The sequence below is a fragment of the Notamacropus eugenii genome, chromosome 6, assembly GCF_028372415.1.
Source record: "Notamacropus eugenii isolate mMacEug1 chromosome 6, mMacEug1.pri_v2, whole genome shotgun sequence".
Taxonomy (NCBI): domain Eukaryota; kingdom Metazoa; phylum Chordata; class Mammalia; order Diprotodontia; family Macropodidae; genus Notamacropus; species Notamacropus eugenii.
Genome location: NC_092877.1, coordinates 309,774,210 through 309,792,645, shown reverse-complemented (window position 1 = coordinate 309,792,645; position 18,436 = coordinate 309,774,210). Strand labels below are relative to the sequence as shown.

Sequence of the window (18,436 nt, the reverse complement as noted above, 5' to 3'; positions counted from 1 at the left end):
GGTTTTTATATGGCAATAATCTTCTGTTGTATTTAAAAATGTAAAAAAAAAAAAACAGTTCAAGAACAGTTAAAAAATCTGTGATCATTAAATGTTTTTATTCCTTGGCATTCTGATTCTGATTGTTTTTGAAATGTATTATCATTACGGTTACTGTATGTGGTTCAATAATACAAATTCTTTATGTTAAAACAAAAAATACATCTATATCTATATCTTTCTTCTACCAACATTAATAATGGAACCTTCAAGTAATAAAGGAGGACTTGTATATTTGTAAGTAGTGATTAAAAAAATCACTTATTCTGTTATTTAAGTAGAGTTTATGTTTTGTTTTTGTTTCATTATTCTTCATCTCAGTATAGCAGAGTCATATTATTGATGATTTTCTTTGACTTTTAATGTCCAAATTAGGGTTAGGGTTTTATACACACACATACATGCATACATATACATATGTACATACACATACATATATCTATATGAATGTTTGTAAATACATGCCATATTGATTCAAAATGTCCATAAAATAAGAAATTGTCACATGCTATCTTCATTGCCTGAGGTCTTTATACTTTAATGAATAACTTTATTTTTTTATGAGCAAGTTTGTGGATATTTGCAATGTTATAAAAGTGATTTATTATCCAAAATTAAAAACTATTTCCTTGATCCTTAAGGTGATGCAATAGTTGAAATAGCTTTCCTTGTTCTTTCACAAACTCCTTCCCCTTTGGCAATTCTGATAAAAAAAAATCCATTTTGTTGTTTTTTAGCTGAATGGCAAAAAAGGGAAACATTTTTCATTCCTCCATTAAATATTCTATCAAAATGAAAGCCCATTTTTGAAGTTATAAAGCTGTCACTTTATAACGAAAGGTTGCTTTCATTGACAAAGCAGGTAGTTTTATATAGTCCTTGATTTTTGTTTCTAAGTGTGTTTATCACATTGACTTGGCTGCCCACAAAGTAGACCACGCTTGAGGAGAGATATCATTTCAATTATGACTGCTCAGGCCTTAGGGGTATGAGCCAAGGCCTGCTTTTAGTTCTCTGATTTCTAGAGGGGCGTGAAAGGTTATAATATTAATATTAACAGTAATAGCTAGTATTTATATAGTGTTTGCTGTGTGCCAGGCACTGCGGTAAGTGCCTTACAAATAACTTTAAGTAAGATCTGTCCAAATTATTTAATCACTTTCATCTGTCATAACTATAATTTTTTGTTTGGCCTTTTTTGTCATGTCCAACTCTTTGATTGACTTCATTTGGGATTTTCTTGGCAAAGGTACTGGAATGGCTTTCTGTTTTCCTCTCCAGCTCATTTCACAGATGAGTAAACTGAGGCAAATAGGGTTAAGTGACTTGTTCAGGATTATCCAATTAATAAGCATATGAGGCCAGATTTGAGCCCTGGTCTTCCTGACTCCAAGCCTAGTGCTTTATCCACTGTACTACCTAGATTCTACATAACTACAACACAACAGTCTTAAATTGTCTATATGAAATGATGAAGGCAGCAAAAAAAGTAGTCTTTAGGATGAATAATATATTAAGGAATTTGTAGTTATTGTTTATTATCAGGAACAATTGATTAGGGGTGATTTATTTTTACAATTATAGTTTTCTCTAATATAACATTGATTTCTTTTACTTTTAAAATTCACCTTTTATAAGTATTGGTTCAATAATGCATCAGTTACAAAACACAAACAGTATTGCTTTATTAAGGCATGAAACATTTAAATCAAGGAAAGATCTTCCTTTAAGGTCACCCTTGTTGGAAACAAAATGGTACAGTGAGAAAAAATATTGGATATGCAATACATGGAACTTGTTAGAATGATGGCTCTGTTACTTACTAATTGTGTGATTTTGGTCATCACTACCTCTCCTGGCCTTAGTTTGGTCATTGGTAAAATGAAAGAATTGGGTTAGATTGCATTTAATGTATTCCGTTTTAAATTTATGAATGTCTCTCTTTCAATAGATGCTATTATACTTTTACAGACAACTATGTGTGGTCAAATGCTCCTCCTGTCTGTCCCTTTTACCCTTTTCTTCCTCTTCTCTTGCTCCCTTTCCCCTCTCTTGGTCTCTTCCAATCTTTCCTCTTTCCCTTTCTCCCTAGTTAAAGATTCTGTCTGGTGTGTTTCTATATCTATTCAGAGAAGGATAATGGTTTATAACTTCTAATGCTCATTCACACACTTAATGTTGGGTCAACCAGATGATATTTTCCCTCATCTTTCCTTCAACAAGTTAAAATTCTGCCACTCACAGAGAAAGTAATGGAATTAGAAATAGAAGACATAATTGTAAGTTGAAATAAAGAGGAAAAATATTTTAGCTACTTTATTTCTTGTTTTAAATAATTACATTTGTGTGGTCCAAATGTCAGAAAAGAATTTTCCTAAATTTGATTGGTCCCAGGGAAATCTAGGAACTGTTTTTCTCCCCAAATAAGTTTAAGATAGAGATAGGGGTATTGTGGTAAATGTTTAACAACTGGCTCTCTAAAAAAAAATACATGTGACACACTTTTTAAAATTTAATCTTCCTTTTCAACATCTTTTCCATCATTTTCTAAAGTCTGGAAATCACCAAAATAATAAATGAATCCTTGTTGTACAGTTTCCTGATTTCTGAGGTGGAAATGCTAGCACTGAAAATTAGCATTTAACTATTGTGAGCCTGTACAAGCTGGTTCTAGTGCACCCTGGATTAAAAATTATACATATCACTGCTTTTTGATACTCTGAAATAAATGCTCTTACACTTACAAAATGCTTTAAGGATAGCCCCATGATGTAAATAGTTTAAACTGCATTTGTAGAGGAAATTAAGAATCAAAGAAATTAAATCTCTCTCTCAAGGGCACACAGTTAACCTGCAAGCATTTATTAAATACTTACTATCTATAAGGTGTTGTGCTAGGAACTGGGGATAATGAGAACAAAGTGAAATAGTGCCTACCTTCACATGTCTTACAGTCTAGACAAAATACAAAATAGCTACAATGTAATTTTTATTGGAAAGTACTAGCATCAGGGGGGAGGGGATCGGGAATGACTTTATGGTGAAAGTGCTGCTTCTACCAGGTGGGTTTCAAAGGAAATCAGGGATTCTTAGTGATGAAGGTGACAGGAGATTATCCTTGGAGGATCTAGGATGGCTTGTGAATAGGCTTGTTGGTAACAAATTGAGCATCATGCACTGTGTAAAGATAAACAAAGATAACTTTGTTGGACCATAGTCTGTGTGGAGAACAATGAACAATAAATATGGAAAGTTAATGGAAAGTGCCAGAAATTAATATAGGCCTCTGGCGCAAAGTCTAGTGCTCTAGCCATTATGCTATCCCACCTTTCTGATGTATATACTACTCTGATAACACTTTTGTAGATTCCTATCGATCTTTTGTTTGCTTGAGGCAGGACTACTTAGACAACAAAGAGAAAAGGTATATACTTGAGTTGGGTTACCACAGACTTTTTTTTTAAATTGTGAAAGCCAGCCAATCAACAGTGAACATTACTGTCTCTTACCAGTGAGGAATTCTTTTTGTAACCAAAATAGAATTGCAGTATGTGGATTAATGACTTACACTGTTGAAGGCAATTAGCTGGTTGATTTCCTACAGGTTCACACATTATTAAGTGAGCCTTGATAATTCTGTCATAGACTTGTATCAGATGAGAACATAGCCTACCTCTGCCCTTGATTTTCTCTGTAGGGGCTAGAACACAGTTTAATGACAGGCTTACTAGGGTTTTTTTTTTTAAGTGAAAAAATATTAAATAGCTAGATGACAAGGTAAGTGGAATTTCTTGTCCCCATTTAGCTTTTACTAAAATGAACTGTTTGCTTTACACATTTACCAACCAAGGGTTAATTTCCTAAGCATTTCTATCTTGTCCCTAGATAAAAGTAAACATATAGATGTCATATCACTTAAAATACATTAAATGTTATATTGAAAAATCAGATGTGACATTCCCATCAGTTTCATCTCTCAATATCTGGGCACTTGTGTGTACTTGTATAATAAATTTTTAAAGACCCCCATCTGTATAATCTGATTCACTTATCAAGCACACTCATATTCAACCCCCTCCATTAAATGGGTAAATAATTATTGTTATGTCACAGAAATGTTTGCCATATTAGTTGTCTGTTTTAAAAAGCCTTCTTCTATACCTTGTTTTCATCGATAATTTTAGAAAATTTTATTTCCAGTTTATTGGTACTCTTTATATCGTGTGATAAGTCTGAAACTCTGCATCCCAATGTGAGTATAGTTTAGTCTTGAGAAAAAAAATGGAACAGAAATGTCTAAGGCCATATAATTTCCAACATAATTAATTAACATTAATCTCTAAACTTCAAGTTTAGAAGGTGTTAAATATTTCAATTTACAAAATGCCAATAAAATGACAACATAGAATTGTGTAAGAAGAAGGTTTAAGGAATTTGTTAGAAATCTCTAGAATGGCTTGATTCGCAACTTTTAGGGTTATTGAGTCCGTTCTAATGTAAGATTATAGTTGTTCCCTCCTTCCCCCAGTTAGAATGTATACTCCTCGAAAGTAGGAATCAATTCATTCTTTGTATCCATAGTGCTTATCGGAGTTCCTGGCCCATCATAGGCACCTGTGATTGATTAATTGATTCACAGAAACCAATGGGGACATTCTGAGCAACTCAAGTCTCTATGGAGACCCTTGGGAAAAGGTTATGGTGGGTGGGAAGGATTAGATGTTGCTATTGCAGATGTCATCAACAATAACATTTTAAAGGGCTCTGGAAATGGAAGACACGATCCTATAGAAATATCCATTGTATTATATTAGAAAGAACATTAACTTGAGAATGAAGGCCTACTTTTTAATTCTGTGCTGTTTCCTACTGGTGTGACCTTGATAAAGCTAGTTTGCATTTCTTGACTTTTCTTTCCCCATCTGTAAAATCTCCAGGGACCTTAAACCCTAAATTTTTGATCCTACATGAATTTAGTAGCCACCATGCTCTAAATATCGCTTGTATAGGATTAGAATCAAAAGGCTTCTTGAAGATTAGACATCTGTTCTATCTATTGCCTCCCTGTTGTCTACAAGGCCTGTTAACTTGATCCTAGATGGGAATTTAAATGATCCTGACATGATTTGCCCTTCATAAGTATGCAATTCATAATGCTGAAAACAGGTTAATTAATGGTACACTGACTGATTGCGAACAGCTCTAAGAATGAATTAATAAGATCAACAATCATCCTGCACCAAGGACGTGATTCATAATTCCTTATGGAATAATGATATTATACTGGAGAACATATTAAAACAAGGTCTTCTATTTTCAGCAAAACCAAGAAAAATGCTGTCCTTACTAAATGTGGAAATTCAGTGAAGCTATAAATAGCCTGGCTGGAAGGAGAAAAAATATAACAATTTCCTTAAATGAAATGATAATATTATTTATAAGTTGGCTCAATATTGAATTGAGATATAATTGGCACTTAGGCCTAGGTAAATGGGAGGTATGTAGGAAAATAAGTGTTAGTTAAAAGTTAATAGAAATTCATAACAACAAAAATAATAATAAATAACAGTAACAACAACTCCACCGGTAATCTATGAGCTCTTTGATAGACGTGGCTGTCGTTTGTCTTTCTTTGTATTTCCAGCGCTTAGCACACTGTCTAGCATATTGTAGACGCTGAATAAATGCTTGTTGACTGACGGACTCTGCTGTATATTTTGTAAAATACTTTGCATACATTATGAACAAAGGCCAATAAAGGAGGATTAAAAGATCATACGTATCAGAATGATCATAATAATACTATATTTACATTGAAGTATCTGCAATAGACCCATCGATGATAGGGCCATAAGAGTGTTTTCCACAAATGATGTGGAAACTTACAACACAAGTGTGTTGCACATAACACTAGAGAAAATCCTTTTTTATTAACTGAGTTGAACTTTAAAATTATGTTATGACCAAAAATCAATAAAGAGAAACTGATTTAAGTTCATCCAAGTGTGAAGGGGTTTATTACCAGTGCTACATCACTCTAATGATGTACTCTTAAAAATGTGTTTTTGTGATATATTGCATCTATTATTGCTAAAAGGATAAAACTGCAGAGCAGTACCGGACATTAATAAATCAATTTAAGAAAAAAATGGGCAAATAGCCAAAGGAAAAATGAAATTCAATTTACAGATTTTTAAGTGTTGTGCAATTGTAATAGATGCAAACTATACATACATTAGAGTTGTGGTCTTTAGGTGACTGGTGGGATCTCCTTTGGAAGAATCTTTAACAAAGCGTTCGCCTTGTAAGAAATTTCATAGTGTAGTGATGTCATGTGTATTAAGTTTGTTTACTCTTAAATTTCCTAGGAAATATCAAATATATATATATATATGTGTAGATACATTACATATATGGATAAATTGATTTAACATTTTATATGTATATATTACAAAGTGTTTAGTACACTGATTTTTCTGAAACTGAAAAAGAAATCCCTGATTTTCATTTCTTTCTCCTTATAAAGAATTCATTTTTCCACTTTACTTAAATTCCCAAATTATAACTCAAATCAATAGTTGCTTAAAATGTGCAACACACATGTTTTTATATGACAGAAATGATTATTTGAGTTTTTGGTGTGATAGTTCTCATAGATTTCTTTCTTTTCTATTTTGGCAGTTCTCATTAATTCCACTAGGAATTTGGAAATATGAATATAATAAAAACTGATCTGTCCAGCATTTTATCAACTGGAAATCTCTATTAACTGTCACATTTATAATAGAAGAATAATTGACATTCATAATGATAACCACAAGGTACCTCAAGATCCTGTTTTCATGTTAAATGCATTTTATTATATTCTAATTCATTGAAAATTGGTAATCCATGTGTAGTAGTAGCTGAATCATGACATTATATCCCCTGGCCATTGTACATAATAGGGAGTTTACTGTATCTATATTCCCTAATCACAGGACTTCAGAAAGTTAATTCATTTATTTCTTATTACTTCTGCTTATAGTGAAAACTAGTCATTTTCTCATTCAGATATTAGTCATTTATAGAATTCTACATATTTTATAATGTGCAGGAAAATATCTTGAATGATATGTAGTTGTTAAACTTGTAAGATGTTTAAAATTTCATCTACTATCCACTTTTCTTAGTTTTGTAGAGTGTGGGTAAGATTGATATCATGGAATTTTGGCCTTAGAGCAAGAGTGAATTGTAGGAACTGTCCTGTCCTACTCCCTAATTTCAGCAATGAAGTAACTGAGGCGGTGTCATCAACAAGATTTCAACCTACACGCTCTGATTCAAATGAGTTTTCTCTCTCTGTACTACAGGTAACTATATGGTGGTAAATATTGTTCAAGAAATAATTCTAGATTTTGAGTCAGAGGACATCATTAAAATCCTTATTCTGTTTCCTGCTCCCCATGACTTGGACAAATAATTTAGCCTCTTTGGTGCCTGAATTTCCTCATCTCTGACATAACTATGTTGGATTAGATGGCTTTTAAGGACCTTGCCACTTCCAAAGTCTTTCCACCCTCAACTCCCTCCTTTCTTTACCATGTCCTTGGATTATCCTCTCTGGAGGTTGTCTTCATTTGCATCCTCATCATTTTACTTTATTTTTATTGATATATTTTGTTTTTTATATCTCTTTTTTTTATTCATTTATCCCTCTTCTTTCCCTCACTCCATAGTCATCCATTGAAACAAACAAAAAAGAAAGTTTAAAAACAACATTTCAGCAAAACTTACCGAGATATTAAATGTCAATTGATGTTTCACATGTTGGTCCCACAGCTCTATAAAGAAAGGAAGTAGGTGCATTATAATATCTATTTGATATGTTATTTGAGGCCATATTTGGTCATAATAAATATACAGCATTCAATGTTAATTTTCTTTTTACATTATATTCTCATTATATATATTTTTTTCTGGTTCTCCTTACTTTACTTTACACTAGTTCATATGACTTCCCTTCTTCCTTCATGTCCACTTGTTATAAACTGGTGGTATATATATTGAATGTAAAAAAAAACAGCTACACATCCTGTGAAATTTTCATTGAATACTTTCTGTGTCTATTATTTTTTTAAAAAGGCATTGAGATTTTAAAAAAACAGAAGCTTTGATCAAGGTTTAATGCCTTGTCCCCCAAGTTGCTTTAACAAAGCAATAGTAAGTGGACTCTTTTGAAGTTTCATGCTTCTTGACCTCTCTGTAGCCTTAGATATGGTCAATCATCTTCTCCTTGATACTTTTTTGTATAGGTTTTTTTGTTACACTGCTCTTTCCTGATTTTCCTACTTGTTTGATCACTTCTTACTGCTGAATCTACATCCACTTTATGCCCATCCCTGACTCTAACGCTCTGTCCTGTGCCTTCCTGTCAAGTGTACCACCATTCTTCCAGTCATCTAGGCATCATCTCTAGCTCTTCACTCTCCCTTACCACCATCTAATCCATTGTGCAGTCCTATTTTTTCTGTTTATTATAGCATCTCTTCTAGATGCCCCCTTCTCTACTGTGACATTGAAACGACCCTGGTGCCTTCATAACCTCAGATCTGAATTATAATATTACCAGTCAGTTAGTTGGTCTCCCTCTCTCAAGTCTCTTCCCAATCTAATCTTCCATTCAACTGTCAAAGTGATCTTTCTGAAGTGTAATTCTGAACATATCAGTCCCTTTGATCAGTAAATCCCCAGTGATTTGATCCTATCACCTCAAAGAACCAATTTTAAATCCTCTGCTTGGTTTTTAAAGCACTTCCTAAACTGTCCCCTTCCTACCATTCTCTGCTTCACATACTCTGATCAAGTGATCTTGGTCTCTTGGCTGTTCCTTTCCCAGGATACTTCGTCTCTGACTGAGCTTTCTTCCTAGTTATTCTCCATGCCTGGAATATATTCCATCTCCATCTATCTAAGCCCTAGTTTCCTTGACTTCTTTCTAATCACAGCTAAAGATCTTCCTTCTGGGAGAAAACCTTCTTGGTTCTCCTTAATCTCAGTGCCTTCCTTTTGAAGCCCTCTGAATTAATCCTTTATTTGCTTTGTACCTAGTTAGTTATTTGCATGTTTTCTCCCTTTTTAAACTGTGAGATCTTGAGAGCAGGAAATGATTTTTGAATTTCTTTGTGTACCCCCTGTGTTTAGTACAGTCCCTGCCACATACTAGGTGCTTAATAAGTCCTAGTTGACTATGATCATGCCTTGTGTTTACCATATTTAAGAAATACTTATGAAATCACTTCTTATAAAAAGTGCTGTGTAGGAAGAAAAGGATAAATATCAAACAATAATAACAAAGATATATATATTCTTTTAGAATATTAGTGAAATATCATGTGACAGATGCTTTTCTTATGACAGCAGACTTACAAAGCTGGTAAATAAGCATTTCCAAGTTAACTTTCTCCTGATGTGATTGTAATCTAAATCTGATTTGTGGTGATGAAATATTTATATAACACGTTTGTATATAGAGATAAAGAACAATAAAAACAAACATTTAAAGCAACAGTTATGATTAATGTTTTGAAAAACAGTTCATCATAGCTGTCAACTTTAAGAATATTTTTATATACAGAAAATTGAATTGTTTCTAGAAGTGCACATCATCCAACCTGGACATTTCTAGTATTTGTGACATCAATTTTATTTCCATAGACAAGATTATGATTTTTATCACAAAAGTATTACGGGATCAAAAGTTCTTCCAATAAAGCATGATTTCTAACAAGTTTCAGACAATGGAAAACACTAGATTTTAACCCAAAAAAATATATGGAAGGCTGATCAAAATTTTTTTTCATATTTTTCTGTGCTTTCATGAGCTTTTTGATTTTTTCAAACTTTTGAAAAAAATATCAAATGTAACAGGAAGGAAAATCTACTTTGTCATATAATGGAAATGATTCACTTTATGATTACAAGAAAAATCATTAATTAATTGTTATTTTCTCGGATTATCAGTGTTCTTCTTAGGGCCAGAAGTGTTATAAGATTGCCTCAAATGGGCATTATTATCAAATTCGGGCTTTTTCAATTTCAAGGTATCAGTCCCATGCTATCTATGCCCTTCTAACTCAGCATGCTAAGATTCTCATTTTAATGCTGTCCATCAGGTGCTATTTTGTGACTGGAGAACCTGCAGACATGGCCCTCACAATCTTGGTTGTTTCCCATGACTAAAACTTTTTGAGTGGAGTGACCACAGACATCATTTACTTGCACAGCAATGGCTGGATAGCTGCTGAGGAGACATTGAGACTTTTGTCAGGAGCCTACAGGAGCAGCAGAGGAGTAATCAGTTTGGAGTATAAGGCGCAGCAGCAGTACTGATGGCACATCCAGGTGTTCATTGACCGGTTTTGCTAGAATGCTAACAGATCATCTCAGGTGCAGAGTAAACTCGAACTGCTAGAGAAGCTACCAGAGCTGAAGCCTGTGCACAAAGAGATGGAAGCAGTGATGGGATTTCCTAATGGGTTTGAAAAGTTCTCATTACTCGAAGTTAGTTTCTACTATGGTCCCCAACACTCCATTGTCAGTTGTATTTCTGTCTTGGCATATCTTGAGTCTTGGATCTGTGTGGTTCAAGTAAATGGAGCAAGGAAGTCACTCACACTAAACCTGTTGATAGCAGACATGGTGCCCATTTTGGGGATCAGACCTGCTCACAGAAATGTGAAGATTGTTTACTTCAGCCAACACCACCTGAGTAGCTAGACTTGAATGTCAGAGCTCTGGAGCTGCTCATTCACAAGTTCACTTGGGAGGTCAAAGAAGTCTCATCACCAGTTGTGATGTGGTAGCATGTCTGAGGAGCTGGCAGTTCATCCTATTGCTGGTCTACCTGGAGGGCAGAAAAGCTGATGTGCAGGAATGCCCAGTCCTAACTTCTAACAAACTAACAAACCAACCAACCACCTGGACATGGAAACGGTTGGGGCCTTAGGCCGTGCCCTCACCATTTTCATGGGTGGCATCTAGAAATATGCCTTGAACAACAAGAAATTACAATTTGCATGAATGATAGTGCCTTTTTTCTATGATTGCGTTAAATTTGTCCTGTATATATCTTTCTGTACGCAGCTGTTTGCATGTTGTCTCTTCCATTAGATTGTGAACTCTCTCAGGGCAGGAAATGTTTTTGCCTTTCTTTTGTATCCCCAAAGCTTAACACAGTTCTTGACGCATAGTAGGCAATTAATGAATGTTTGTTGACCCTATCTATAATAGATTCTTAAAGTTGTGTGTTTGATTTCACTGATTTTTTTTGTTACATCTAGGAAAGCGGATAGGATTCTACCTTGCTGCTGAAGTTGGTGAATTCCATTAAAACAATACTAATTGCCCAGACACTCCAAAGACTATTGTTCATTTTCTGTATACCATAGTTGACTGTCTATTCCAATTCATCATTGACTCTGCCAACTCAGTGATATGAACACTTCTTCAGCTAGTGCAGATCATAAAACATAAATGCTTTCTTATCCCATTAGATTCTTGTTCTTCATCCATACGTTTTGATAAAAGATGACAATGGAATCATTCCTGCACATCTTTTAACATTTTGGAGTGAATCAGGTGAGGACATAGGCTTCTTATACAAAAATACTTTTTATCTGGACAATACGAATTCTTTATTCTGTTGACTTTTCCTGTGTTAGTTGCTAGGCTCATATTTGCATTGAGAAGGACTTTATTATTCCGGAGTTTAATGCAATCATGATGATGTTGTCAGAAGCATCTAGAAGAATTTGGAATCTCTAAGGAATCCTTCTTGTACACAGGATCCTACAAGATTATGGTGGACATACATGTTGACAGAACGAATGTGTATACATATATTATCTCTCTACGTATATGCATATATATAGCTTTATTTATATTTTTAAAAGTATTGCTGAACAATTTTTTGTCTTTTTTCCAGCAATATTTGATTTTAACCTATTAAAGGGAGGCACTTTGTTTAAAAAAGAGGCTATACTTTGAAAATAATCAGTAATAATAAGCATGCTGCCCTGGGATTTTCAATTCTATGTACTTTTCAGTCAGTTTGTGACAAGAAACTATGATCTGCACTAGAAAATCATTTGTGAAAGACTGCCTTTTCAACTTTCAAATTGTCATCAAGAATATACTATAGATATCCTTAGAACATTCATATAAAGATTTTAGAGATGAAGAAGTAAATGTTTGGGTCAATATCTCAGTGCATTCTCAGTTACCTATTTTTTAGCTAATATTATAATATATTATCTTTTCTATTCTTTTACTGTCTCATCATTTAGATAGATTGAATATTGTATCTTTGATTCTTTTAAATTGTATTGTCTCCAGGCTCTATTCTTTCTTTGTATGTTTGGTTAGCTCCAGTAACTCTTTACAACTTTGTCTCAAGTGCTGTTTCTGTCTAGTTTTCAGTCCAAACATAAATATTTCAATTTCACTTTTTGGCCCCTCTACCATTTCCTCCCTCCATGTTTTTGTTCTTTTGTGAGTCAGTACATCTTATAATCTCTTCCTTTCCCTATACAGGATTGTCCAATAATGGATTTGTTTTGCATACTTGAGACTGTGTTGCTTACAAATATTTTTATACTAACTTGCTTAATAAGTGCTTTTATTTCCAAATTATTTTTTTAAATTCTAGTCATCAGAATTCTAAACCTTTTCTTTAAAATAAGCAGTGCAAATAAATTTCTGGTTTGAGTATGTTTTCTTTCAAGTTGCTATGAAATTCTTTTATGATGGTCTCCCTTCTTACACCAATCCAACACTCTCTGTAAATGTGTATATATACTTACATACACACATACACACACACACACACACACACACACACACACTGGTGTGCAATATTGAGTAGCAGTGAAATAATTTAGAACTGATTTCATTTAAGTTGAAATGGAGCTTCATTGTTATATGAGTTTACTACAAACATGCTTTAGAGCACATTGTTTAAGACAAATTAATTTCCTTTCACATTTTGTGTATAAGAGCAGATGTGCCTGCTTCTAAATGCGTGCGATAGTCTCTGGAAAGCAAATAGATAATTCCATTAGTTGGAAAAAGGACTTTTAATCAAACTGTGATCTCCTGTCACAGCTTATGTTGACCCCATTTTCTTTTCATTCTTTAATGTGCCTAAACCTGCTGCATTGCTGTCCTTTTAGCTGTTATGTCAAGGATTTTTTTTTTATGAACAACTTTTATGTTAAAAAAAAGTTTTATTATCTCATCACTGATCATTTATGGTTATTTTTAATAGCAACAAAATGAAAGAATTTTAAAAGAGTACTTTTTTGTAGCACACTGACATCTAGGCCAAGCTTAGAAATTTGTTCATTAAAAGCATATGTAAACATCACTCTATTTAATTGTCCTTATAAAATGTTTATTAAAAGGGGTTTTCTTGATAACTGGCAGAAAATATGGGTTAAATTTCAAAATGCTCTTTTCCTTTATGGTAGATTCTAAAATAATGTCCCTTGTGGTTTCATAAAATCATGATTAAAAGATAGGATTTTCAAAGGTGTTTAGATCAGACTAGTATTGCTTCCACATTGTTCAAATTCTAACCCTAAATTTCCTTATATTTTAGTGACAAAAATCTACTCTAATAAAGTTCCACTGTTAATTTTATTTTTCTATGAGCAATGGTCATATAGTCAGTTAAGAAGTCTTTATGAAGTGCTTATTATGTACCAGGCATTATACTGAGACCTGAAGAACAAAGACAAAGACCTTCACAGAGTGTCTCTCAGAGATACAATCTGAGAAGGTGAAGGATGAGATCCATCTCATTTTTTTAAAATTTTATTTTATTTTTTTATTTTAATTTATTTACTTAATTTTTAACATTCATTTTCACAAAATTTTGAGTTCCAAATTTTCTCCCCATTTGTCCCCTCCCCCCACCCCTAAACACTGAGCATTCTGATTGCCGCTATCACCAATCTGCCCTCTCTTCTATCATCCCTCCCTTCCCTTGTCTCCATCTTCTCTTTTGTCCTGTAGGGCCAGATAACTTTCTATACCCCATTACCTGTATTTCTTACTTCCTAGTAGTAAGAACAATACTCAACAGTTGTTCCTAAAACTTTGACTTCCAACCTCTCTTCATCCCTCCCTCCCCACCCATTCCCTTTGGGAAGGCAAGCAATTCAATATAGGCCATATCTGTGTAGTTTTGCAAATGACTTCCATAACAGTCATGTTGTATAAGACTAACTATATTTCTCTCCATCCTATCCTGCCCCCCATTGCTTCTTTTCTCTCTTTTGATCCTGTCCCTCCCCAAGAGTGTTGACTTCACATTGCTCCCTCCTCCCATTGCCCTCCCTTCCATCATCCTCCCCCATCCTTCTTATCCCCTTCTCCCCCACTTTCCTGTATTGTAAGATAGGTTTTCATACCAAAATGAGTATGCATTTTATTCCTTCCTTTAGTCGAATATGATGAGAGTATATTTCATGTTTTTCTCTCACCTCCCCTCTTTTACCCTCCACTAAAAAGTCTTTTGCCTGCCTCTTTTATGAGAGATAATTTGCCCCATTCCATTTCTCCCTTTCTCCTCTGCCAGGCCTAGAGGCCTGTGGGCTACCCGAGTCTTACCTTACCTCTATCGGAGGTCTTCGGCTGGCCAAACCGGATACTCGTATGAGAGAAGAGACCTATCAGAGTCGAACAAGGGTTGAGCTTTATTCAGGGTCTCGGTTACAAGTGCAAGGGGAATTCTTCCTTAGGAGGGAGCGAAGAATCTCCCAAGGAGGCAAAGATCTTACAATAAGAGATTGAAAGTAGAAGTGTAAGTGGGGAGAGAGCGGGAGGGAAGAGCGGAGAGAGGAAATGCGGAGCCTTCTGTCCTCACCCGTGGCCCCTCTGCCCAAGAGAACTTTCAGGCTTTCCTGACTCCAATTAAGCTCTCCAGCTGCATAGTTTGCATCTGAATACCGTGCCTGTTAGGTAACAATGGGTGTGCCCAGATCCGGGACAGTCTCGAGGGCGGGGAGAGCTCTCTCCCATCACGTTTCTCACGGGAAGAGGCGGAAATACACGAGATACCTCGGTTCACCTCGATTCCCAGTCGTTTCCTGGGGGGCCTCGTGAGAACTCTAAGATTTAGAAGTTCCCACCTTTACCCGCCCGAGACCGCCCACACGGAATTGAGCTTCTAATCCCAGCACTCCTCCCAATATATTTCTCTTTCACCCCTTAATTTCATTTTTTTAAGATATGATCCCATCCTATTCCATTCACTCTGTGCTCTGTGTGTGTGTGTGTGTGTATGTGTGTGTGTATGTAATCCCACCAACTAACCAACTACCCAGATACTGAAAAGTTTCAAGAGTTACAAATATTGTCTTTCCATGTAGGAATGTAAACAGTTCAACTTTAGTAAAGTCCCTTATGACTTTTCTTTACTGTTTACCTTTTCATGCTTCTCTTCATTCTTGTGTTTGAAAGTCAAATTTTCTTTTCAGCTCTGGTCTTTTCATCAAGAATGCTTGAAAGTCCTTGATTTCATTGAAAGACCATTTTTTCCCCTGAAGTATTATACTCAGTGCTGGGTAGGTGATTCTTGGTTTTAGTCCTAGTTCCTTTGACTTCTGGAATATGATATTCCACACCCTTCGATCCCTTAATGTAGGAGCTGCTAGATCTTGTGTTATCCTGATTGTATTTCCACAGTACTTGAATTGCTTCTTTCTAGCTGCTTGCAGTATTTTCTCCTTGACCAGGGAACTCTGGAATTTGGCCACAATGTTCCTAGGAGTTTCTCTTTTTGGATCTCTTTCAGGTGGCGATCAGTGGATTCCTTGAATACTTATTTTGCCCTCTGCTTCTGGAATCTCAGGGCAGTTTTCCTTGATAATTTCATGAAAGATGATGTCTAGGTTCTTTTTTTGATCATGACATTCAGGTAGTCCCATAATTTTTAAATTGTCTCTCTCCTGGATCTATTTTCCAGGTCAGTTGTTTTTCCAATGAGATATTTCACATTATCTTCCATTTTTTCATTCTTTTGGTTTTGTTTTGTGATTTCCTGGTTTCTCATAAAGTCATTAGCCTCCATTCTAATTTTGAAAGAACTATTTTCTTCAGTGAGCTTTTGAACCTCCTTTTCCATTTGGCTAATTCTGCTTTTTAAAGCATTCTTCTCCTCATTTGGCTTTTTGAACCTTTTTTGCCGATTGAGTTAGCTTATTTTTCAAGGTGTTATTTTCTTCAGCATTTTTTTGGGTCTCCTTTAGCAAGGTTTTGACCTGCTTTTCATGCTTTTCTTGCATCTCTCTCATTTCTCTTTCCATTTTTTCCTCCACCTCTCTAACTTGATTTTCAAAATCCTTTTTGAGCTCTTCCATGGCCTGAGCCCATTGAATATTTATTTTGGATGTTGGGGCTACAGAAGCCTTGATTTCTATGTCTTTCCCTGATGGTAAGCATTGTTCTTCTTCACCTGTTCACCAAGAAAGTAACCTTCTATGGTCTTATTTTTTTCCCTTTTCTGGGCATTTTCCCAGCCAGTTACTTGACTTCTGAGTCCCCTCTCCACATCCACCACACCTCCAGATCCGCACAGGTAGCATTTAGGGGCTGAGATTCAAATGCTGCTTCCCAGCCTCAGGGCTTTTGGCAGGGGCAGGGCTGCTATTCATTGTGAGATTAAGTTCAGATGCTCAGGTGGGGACAGGGCCACCAGACAGGGCTCAGTTCCCTCAGGGGGTTTATGCAGAGTTCTTCAACAATGGATCCCAGCTTCTGCCTGCTTTGGGAGTCCCTGTCTCCTGCTGCCTTTGGAGGGGGCCTGAGTTATGGGGGCCACCCCACTCCCCTTTCAGCCAGCCAAAGAGACTCTCTTACTGACCTTTGGTGCCTGTGGGTGGAGGGTCTTGTGTGGCCACTGTAGATTCTGTCCCTGAAGCACGCTCGGATCTGCTCCTCTCGGTGCTGTCCAGCCAAGGCAGGGCTGGGCTCTGCTCTGGGTCCAGTGTGCGACAGACCTTTCGTGTAGGTTTTTCAGGGCTCTCTGGAACAGAAATGTCCTCTGCTCCGTTGTTCTGTGGCTTCTGCTGCTCCAGAATTTGTTGGGAGTTCTTCTTTACAGGTATTTTATGAGCTAGCATATGTGTATCTTTCTACTCTGCCATCTTGGCTCCTTCCCGAGATCCATTTCATTTGCCAACCTCCTTCTTGAGGTCTTATCAATATAGTGAACAGAGAAAGTCAGCTAAACCTTGGTCACTTGGTGCAGAAGCCCTCCAATGTGTAGATTAAAAGAAAAGATAAGATAAGGGAAGATGCCGAAGGGTTTGAGTGTTACTCATTTATAAAGTCAATTCCATCCTTAATGTGACAATATGACTGACTTTCTAAACCATCATCAAAGGATCTAGACCTTGAGGTGGATGTAACAATGATAACATAGTATATAAATCTATAAGTTGTCCCCATTCACTGTGCTATTTTGGACAGAGTAAAGGATGCAGAGTATCCCAATAAAGCACAGCTACCTATTTCCCCTTACGCAAGGATTTCTGATTGACCTTCCACTAGTGAAGATTCTGTTTGTCTATATCTTAGTCTACATTAGTTGCTGTGGACAAAATGAAAAATTATTACCTCATTAACCACTTTTTAAATGGTGAGTCTCTATAAACCCTGGCTGGTCCTATGATGACAGAACCTCATATTGACCCATTATTAGTCTAATGGACAAAGTATTTCTGATTTGATAGGGCCTGCTCACTATTATGCTCCACTGGCATAGACTTCAAGAGCCCAGAGTCACCTCAGTGCTATAATTAGGTGTTAGAAAAACACCTAAGTAGAGATCCACAGGAGTATGAAATTCATGATTGTTCTCATTATCACTGTACTGTAACCAATTTCAGTGTGAAGAGAAGGAAAGTTTATGATACCTAGTAGATTAACAGCTGAAAGTTAATTGAGGTTTATGATTATGATAAAGGATTATTTAAAGGATAGTGAGTTTGATCACAGATGAAAATTAGGTTGAACTCTTTAGAATGTATGAACAACAGGAAAATGTTAAAACTTTTTTCAAGTCTCATATATGAAACAAGTACATTTAAGGAGATTCACAGAATTATTATTCAATAGACATTTGTGGAATGCCTATGATGTGAAACACATTGTGATTTGACTGACAGAGACACAGCAATAAATAATATACAGTCCCTTTTCATGAGGAGCTTATCATTATTCCGGGAGGATGAGAAGGATATACCGAATCATGTTTCAGTTACTGTGAAACTACTTATAATGTGAAATAAATATGATGAGACCTTAAAAGAACAAACATTGAACTACTTAAGATGAGAGAGATCTTTCAGTT

At 35.6% G+C, this 18,436-nt stretch overlaps 1 protein-coding gene and 1 pseudogene across 1 annotated transcript in view; both read left to right on the top strand.

The window, feature by feature from the left end:
* The window catches only part of LOC140510889 (ATP-binding cassette sub-family F member 3 pseudogene), a 29,005-nt pseudogene extending 17,944 nt beyond the window's left edge, over positions 1–11,061 (top strand).
* The window catches only part of ERBB4 (erb-b2 receptor tyrosine kinase 4), a 1,360,303-nt gene that overhangs the window by 388,565 nt on the left and 953,302 nt on the right, over positions 1–18,436 (top strand). The gene's annotated exons all lie outside the window — the stretch shown is intronic.